A 9,049-nucleotide genomic window follows, 5' to 3' on the forward strand; every position below is an offset into this window, starting at 1 on the left:
CGACAGAGGATGAGACAGCGGGAGGGCATCACTGACTCAATGGACATGAGTTTGAGTGAACTCCGGGAGTTGGTGTTGGACAGGGAGGCCTGGCGTGCTGCAATTCATGGGGTCACAAAGAGTCGGACACGACTGAGTGACTGAACTGAACTGAACTGAACAGGCTTATCTAAATCAGGAAAACTATGAGCCATACCTTGTAGGGCCACCCAAGATGGATGGGTCATGGTGGAGAGTTCTGACAAAATATGGTCCACTGGAGAAGGTAATGACAAAACACTTCAGTATTCTTGCCTTGAGAACCCCATGAACAGTCCAAAAAGGGAGTAAGTTATAACACTAAAAGACGTAGTTTAGCAGGATGCAAGTTTTAAAAGCATTGAATGAATTCACTGTAGCTCAGCCAGTCTCAGCTTATGTAAATATATTGTCATATATTTAAACTAGTTATTATTAAATATACACAGAATAAGTATGATTTTTTTTTTTTTTTTTTTAATCTGGGCATGTGGTTTACAGGGATCTTAGTTCCCTGATCAGTGATTGAAACCATGCACCCAGCAGTGGAAGTGCTGAGTCTCAACCACTGGACCACCAGTGAACTCCTTGAACATTTCTTGCTTTGGAAATTAGTTTCTATTTAGAACTTTTCCCTAAGAAAGAGGGACCAGTGATATAAATCACTTTACTGTAATTTATAATTAGTCATTTAGGGATTTTTTCAAAATCCTTGTTCATGTCCAACTCTTTGCAACGGCATGGACTGCCACCCACCAGATCCTCTGTCCATGGGATTTTCCAGGCAAGAACACTGAAGTGGGTTGCCATTTCTTTCTCCAGAGGATCTGCCTGACCCAGGGATTGAACCTGAGTCTCCTGAATTGGCAGGTGGATTCTTTACCCCTGAGTCACCAGGGAAGCTCACACTAGTAGACTCTATTATTTAGATCCAGTGTTACTAAATTACAAGGTAAACTGTATATATTCTAAAAGTCTAACCTTAACTGTAATAAAACAATAATACTTTTTCAAAATTAATAATAGTACTTTTTCAATAGTATTTTTCAAATTTAAGTTAGTTGATTGATGAATGTCAGTGTTTCCCTTGCTACATATTTTATAATTGCAAATATATTTTTGTGTTTATCTAGAATTTTTCATAGTATATTCTAATCACATTATGTTGACTGAATTAGCATCTTTTATTGAAAATAAAAAGAGAAGAGAGATATTTTATCCTGGACATTGTATATTTATTAATACTTCCAAATTTATGTCAGCTTAAAGTCACTGTTGTCATATTGAGACACTTCACATCAGAGACATTTTCCCATTGCAGCCTAAGTAGATAAAATTATAAAATGTGTTTAGCTAGTTAAGCAAAAATTAATCATGTTATCCAAAAAGACTTCAGGGAGGCATAAAATAAGTTAGAATGGAAACTAATGGGAAAAGTAGCCTTTTGAACATCTGATAATGGCCTTTGATTTCTGTGGACTCCTAATTCTCTCAGTAAATTCATTTATATACTTCACCTATGCCAGGACATGCCTAGAAAACTAGAATGGTTCTAATTCTCTCTCTAGAAAATGGGAATAGATATGTTTTGGAAAGAGTTTAAATGTCAACCTAACCTCTTTCATTAAATCAACCAGTTAAAAAGTAACCTTGAGTTGGAATCTGTATTGTATTCATCAGTTTTAGCTTTAAGGGAAAAACAAAGTCCATTCTTACGTCTGCTACTGCTGCTAAGTCGCTTCAGTCGTGTCCAACTCTGCATGACCCCATAGATGGCCTCCTACCAGGCTCCTCTGTCCCTGGGATTCTCCAGGCAAGAACACTGGAGTGGATTGCCATTTCCTTCTCCAATGCAGGAAAGTGAAGTCTCTCAGTCGTGCCCGACTCTTCACGACCCCATGGACTGCAGCCCACCAGGATCCTCCGTCCATGGGATTTTCCAGGCAAGAGTACTGGAGTGGGTTGCCATTGCCTTCTCCGTTCTTATGTCTACCTGTGTGTAATTCTATAAGTATTTTCTGTATATCATTTTATGTGTGTCACATGCAGGGATTTATTTCTGTATACTATATTAATATATGTGTTAGAAATACATTTTACAGTTCCTTGATAATAAGTAAGATTATTGCATAGAAACTAAAAGTATTCATTCTTTTAGTTTAGAATTTATCAAGATATATATATAATTAATAGTATATATATATATTAATTAATAGAGCCAATGAGGTTTATATATACAAACACATGGAATCTATTAAAATAGATCTTTTAAACAAATAAATATAGCTACATTAGGCCAAATAATCAGTAAAGTGTAAATTTAAAAAGACAAAAGTTACCAGTATTATTAATACTCTGCTTTGCACAATGAGATGAATTGTGATAGTGGGAAAGGCTTAATTCTGTCTTGATACTAATGAGGTGTGGTTTAAAATTTCACAAATTATCAGGTAAATTGTATTTATGATATCCCCGGTGGTCCTCTTCTTTAGCAATGAATAGTAATGACCTATGGAATGAATTATCTTTAGAACATGGTAGGTACATCTGAGTCATTGGAAAAGACCCTGATGCTGGGAAAGATTGAAGGCAAAATGAGAAGGGTGAGGCAGAAGATGAAATGGTTAGATAACATCACCAATCCAATGGATACGGATTTGAGCAAACTCAGGGAGATAATGGAGGACGGATGAGCCTGGTGATCTGCATTCCATGGGGTCGGAAAGAGTCAGACAAGACTTAGTAACTGAACAACAAGATACATCTGATTTCTAGGGACAAAAGTCATGATTTTTCTTCTCCATGGTATTGCAGCTCACTTTGTATAGTTGGGCATTCAATGGAGATGGAAATGCATTTTGCTTTCAGATTTGTATTATTGCTCATTCATGTCACAGCAATGGATAAATATTTAACAACAGCTCATGTTGTTTGTTTTTATAGCTTCTCTGTCTTAATAAAGTATTAAAAGAGAGTAATTTTTAGTTGAGAAGAAAGAAATTAGGTCAGAAATATTTTAACCACAAATGAAAATGTTTCCTGGTCTGAAAATCCAAGTTCTATGTAATGGGGAAGGGAGAATTTGAACTGAGTCACTCCACCCCATCTCCAGGTCTGTTCAGTTCAGTTCAGTCACTCAGTTTTGTCTGACTCTTTGCAACCCCATGGACTGTAGCATGCCAGGCTTCCCTGTCCATCACCAACTCCTGGAGCTTGCTCAAATTCATGTCCATCGAGTTGGTGATGCCATCCAACCATCTCATCCTCTGTCATCCTGTTCTCTTCCCATCTTCAATCTTTCCCAGCATCAGGGTCTTTTCCAATGAGTCAGTTCTTCACATCGGGTGGCCAAGGTATTGGAGCTTCATCATCAGTCCTTCCAATGAATATTCAGGACTGATTTCCATTAGGATAGACTGGTTGGATCTCCTTGCTGTCCAAGGGACTTTCAAGAGTCTTCTCCAACACCACAGTTAAAAAGCATCAATTCTGTCATGCACAGCTTTCTTTATAGTCCAATTCTCACATTCATGCATGACTACTGGAAAAACCATAGCCTTGACTAGACAGACCTTTGTTGGCAAAGTAATGTCTCTGCTTTTTAATATGTTGTCTAGGTTGGTCATAGCTTTTCTTCCAAGGAGCAAGCGTCTTTTAGTTTCATGGCTGCCTCACCATCTGCAGTGATTTTGGAGCTCAAGAAAATAAAGTCTGTCACTGTTTCCACTATTTGACATGAAGTGATGGGACCAGATGCCATGATCATAGTTTTCTGAATGTTGAGTTTAAGCCAGGCTTTTCACTCTCTTCTTTCACTTTCATCAGGAGGCTCTTTAACCTCTAAATGACTGTATTCATTTTTAGAAAACTCAACTCTATTCATGCTTTAAAACTCTCTTTCCAAACAGTCATTTAAATAGATGATACTTTGCTCATCTAGAGCTTGGATTTTTCTTCATCAAATCCAGAAGTCTTATAATATTTTTGTATGCCAAATAAGAATAATAAATTTTATTTTGTTCATTCCTGTTTTATAGTTTTTTTAATTATAGTGGGGCTATGAGACTTTAAATTGTGCTATATTCACTTCAGCTGCCACTCTGTGGCTTTTCTGCAGCTCAGCTCTCCTCTGGAAAGCTTCTTTTGAAGTTCGCTGACAAAAAAGGTCTCCATATTCTGGGCCCATAGTTGAGTTTTCTTCCAAGAAATTGACCTCTCAATTTCTTACTACATTGGTAATCCTCCATGCCTTAAAAATATATATTTCCAAAATATGTTCCAGCTTTCCCAATTGTGTTCTCATTGAGTAGTTTTTTGACATGACTTTCATGTATAGCCAGTTTATAAGTATCGTTTACTAATCCAGACACAAATTCAATTAAATACAATTTGTGGCCATATTTTATAAAATGTTGATGATTTTTGATATGTGAAAATGAAGCTATGCAAATCAGTAGAACAGTAATTATGGTATCTGGACATGAAATCAGTTGTAAATATTTAAGATTATAGCAGAGGCATTATTGTACACTCCACAAGAGATAATAATCACCATTTAGAATAATTCCATTTTTGAGATGAATGAACTGATATCTGTAACAGTTAACTTTGCATAAGAATGCAGAAATACCTAATGTCAATTACTAAGCTAAAATTTTAGTTTCTATATCATTTATTATTTTCTTTGTGTAACACCATGGCTAAACAGAAATCTACAATATCATACAGTTTTAAAACCTTCCAGAATAGCTCTTTAACTCTACAGACAAGGAGACCAAGACTCTTAGAGGTATATTTGAGCAAACAAAACTAGAATTTGTATTGCCAACTTCCCATATCAAAACTTGTTTCTTTGAATACATAGTATAGAAAAGTAAATTTAAATTATGTTCTCTCTTTTTTTCAAGAATAACTTCATGAAAAGTGTGTTAATGCTAATGTAAGTGTCACTTAAAATAATTAAGGAAATTCTGTGTAGGCCAATTGCAATAAATAAACAACTTGAATGAGGGGAAAAAAAAGAACAAAAAGACAACTTGATAATGAGATAATAATACACGCTGCATGAAAGCCAGTTAATTGAAGGTTTGTCATGACCAGTGAAAGCTACTTGTGAATCCTCTTGAGAAAATAATAGCCTGCTAAAAGGAGAAAAATAAATCAAGAGGAAGAGATTGCAGAAGAGTATAAATTAGCATATTTTTAATCTATGCATTGTCAAAATATAATGGTCACTCTTAGTTCAAAACAAAAGAGTACATAACTGAATGGATGTGTTAATCAAACATACTCCAAAAACATTTTAGCAGCCCAAATTAATGTTTCTATGTTTATCAGATCATTCCTTATGAGAAACACCTCATAAGGAGTTTCTTTTCAAAATTTTACCGCTTTAAAGAATGCCCCTTCTTCACTTTTTTTCAGAATCCTCCAGCGTGGAGTTACTCTTTAGCAGCACTGCTATGTGTTAGGAGATGCACTGGAACTCAGAAATATCTACTTAAGTATGTTTCTTGGTGGCTCAGATGGTAAAGAATCCACCTGCAATGTGGGAGACCTGGGTTCGATCTCTGGGTTGGGAAGATGCCCTGGAGGAGGGAATGGTAACCCACCCCAGTATTCTTGCCTGGAGAATCCCCATGGAAGAAGAGTCTGGTGGGCTATAGTCCACGGGGTCACAAAGAATTGGGCATGACTGAGCGACAAAGCACAGCATACGTTTCTTTTCTTTTCTTTCTTTCTTTTTCTTTTTTTTTTTTTTCGTTTCTTTTATTTTTAGTTCATGCTGATCCTACTTCTGAATGTACCATTTTTACCAGATAATAGATTGCTGCTAGGCATGTCCAGCTTGTGGAGGCATGAGTCAGATTCACTTGCTGGTGTATTGAGCAAAGTAAAACAAACATTCATTTTCAACGCTAATCTTCTCTCTGTTATTCAGAGAATAGGTGATTGCTGTTAGTGACCAGTGATGATTCTGCTTGCTACAAATGTCTGTGATTTCCTGACTAGGATCTGTCATAGAAATCATGTGCTCTAGACTGGATCTGGTAGGTCAGATTGTAGCATTGCAGGGCATTCTGAAGGGTAAGCTGGATTTAAAGACTTGCTTCTTGCTGTGGACCATACTTATAATGGAGATTCTTCTGGTACTGAAGTTATCTGTTCTGACTGCCAACATGGGAATTAGAGCAACAAGCATTTCCTGTACGATGTACTCTGGTCAAACTCTATCACCTGTTTCACTGGGGGTGGCACAAAGTCACGTGGCACCTTCAGGAATTAGGGTTAGTTCAGAATTGTATCTTCACGTTTCACTTTCCTGCATTGGAGAAGGAAATGGCAACCCATTCCAGTGTTCTTGTCTGGAGAATCTCAGAGACAGGGGAGCCTGTTGGGCTGCTGTCTATGGGGTTGCACAGAGTCGGACATGACTGAAGCAACTTAGCAGCAGCAGAATTGTATCCAAACCTCTAAAAAGTCATAATCCAGCCTGTGAAATGTGGACTTTTTCTTCGGTTCAAAAATATCATTTTGAGTGTGCTCAGGTCACTTAAAATGAAAACAGAAGGCAAGGTATGGTATCCCTTTGTGCCAGTATGCCAGGGTGCCTCTTCAAGTTAATCACAGTACTGTTTATTTAAGGATGTTGAATCTAGGAACTGACTCCAATCTAAGAAATGGGTCAGAGACACAGATTTGGTGATTCATTCGTATCCCACTTCTTCACCACTTTATACTAAATGATAACTGGTTCTTCAGTGTCCTTATTTCATCTTAAACTTTACATTTTTCTACACATATAAACACACATGCACAAATATTATTAGAAGCACACACACGATTTCTTAAGCTAGCTGTTAAGGGAGGTTAAAGTATTCTCATATCAACACTGAATTAATAGGTTCAGTTCAATTCAATCACTCAGTAATGTCTGACTCTTTGTGGCCCCATGGACTGCAGAATGTCAGGCTTCCTTGTTCATCAACAACTCCTGGAGCTTACTCAAACTCATGACCATTCAGTTGATGATGCCATCCAACCATCTTATCCTCTGTCATCCCCTTCTCCTCCCACCTTCAGTCTTTCCCAGCATCAGGGTCTTTTCCAGTGAGTCAGTTCTTCACAGCAGGTGGCCAAAGTATTGGAGTTTCAGCTTTAGCATCAGTCCTTCCAATGAATATTCAGGACTGATTTTCTTTAGGATGGACTGGTTGGATCTCCTTGCTGTCCAAGGGACTCTCAGGAGTCTTCTCCAACACCACAGTTCAAAAGCTTCAATTCTTTAGCACTCAGCTTCCTTTATAGTCCAACTCTCATACATGACTACTAGCAAAACCATAGCCTTGACTAGACAGATTTTGTTGGCAAAGTAACGTCTCTGCTTTTTAATGTGCTATCTAGGTTTGTCATAACTTTTCTTCCAAGGAGCAAGTGTCTTTTAATTTCATGGCTGCAGTCACCATCTGCAGTGATTTTGGAGTCCAAAAAATAAAGTCTGCCAGTGTTTCCACTGCTTCCCCATCTATTTTCCATGAAGTGATGGGACCAGATGCCATGATCTTCATTTTCTGAATGTTGAGCTTTAAGCCAAATTTTTCACTCTCCTCTTTGACTTTCATCTACAGGCTTTTTAGTTCTTCACTTTCTGCCATAAGGGTGGTGTCATGTGCATATCTGAGGTTATTGATATTGCTCTTGGCAATATTGATTCCAGCTTGTGCTTCTTCCAGCCCAGCATTTCTCATGACGTACTCTGCATATAAGTTAAATAAGCAGGGTGAGAATATATAGCCTTGATATACTCCTATCTCAATATGGAACCAGTCTGTTGTTCCATGTCCAGTTCTAATTGTTGCTTCTTGACCTGAAACAGATTTCTCAGGAGGTTAATTAGAATGTAATTAATTTACAATGAATGGAATTAATAAGTTAAATAGAATATAATAGAACACACACACAATCCTATTCTTAATCATATTCTTTAGTATTTTTAATGGATATAAATTAGTAATCTTCCCAGATTTTCTCTGTTTAAAAGCGTTTTATACCCTAGTTGATAAGCTATAGAAACAAGATATGGCAGCTTGCTGGAGTCATAGTAGATTAAAATGCTCCAGTGCTCCATTTTATTGTAGTACTGCTACAATCAGTTCAGTTCAGTTCAGTCACTCAGTCGTATCTGACTCCTTGCGACCCCATGAACCACAGCACGCCAGGCCTCCCTGTCCATCACCATCCCCCGGAGTTCACTCAACTCACATCCATCGAGTCGGTGATGCCATCCAGCCATCTCATCCTCTGTCGTCCCCTTCTCTTCCTGACCCCAATCCCTCCCAGAATAGAGTCTTTTCCAATGAGTCAACTCTTTGCACGATGTGGCCAAAGTACTGGAGTTTCAGCTTTAGCATCAGTCCTTCCAAAGAACACCCAGGGCTGATCTCCTTTAGAATGGACTGGTTGGATCTCCTTGCAGTCCAAGGGACTCTCAAGAGTCTTCTCCAACACCACAGTTCAAAAACATCACTTCTTTGGCGCTCAGCTTTCTTCACAGTCCAACTCTCACATCCATACATGACCACAGGAAAAACCATAGCCTTGACTAGACGGACCTTTGATGGCAAAGTAACGTCTCTGCTTTTCAATATGCTATCTAGGTTGGTCATAACTTTTCTTCCAAGGAGTAAGTGTCTTTTAATTTCATGGCTGCAGTCACCATTTGCAGTGATTTTGGGTCCCAAAAAGGTAAAGTCTGACACTGTTTCCACTGTTTTGCCATCTATTTTCCATGAAGTGATGGGACCAGATGCCATGATCTTAGTTTTCTGAATGTTAAGCTTTAAGCCAACTTTTTCACTCTCCTCTTTCACTTTCATCAAGAGGCTCTTTTGTTCCTCTTCACTTTCTGCCATAAGGGTGGTGTCATCTGCATATCTGAGGTTATTGATATTTCTCCCGGCAATCATGATTCCAGCTTGTGCTTCTTCCAGTCCAGCATTTCTCATGATGTACTCTGCATATAAGTTAAATA

The sequence above is a fragment of the Bison bison genome, unplaced genomic scaffold, assembly GCF_000754665.1.
Source record: "Bison bison bison isolate TAMUID 2011002044 unplaced genomic scaffold, Bison_UMD1.0 scf7180017864465, whole genome shotgun sequence".
In the NCBI taxonomy this organism is placed as follows: Eukaryota; Metazoa; Chordata; class Mammalia; order Artiodactyla; family Bovidae; genus Bison; species Bison bison.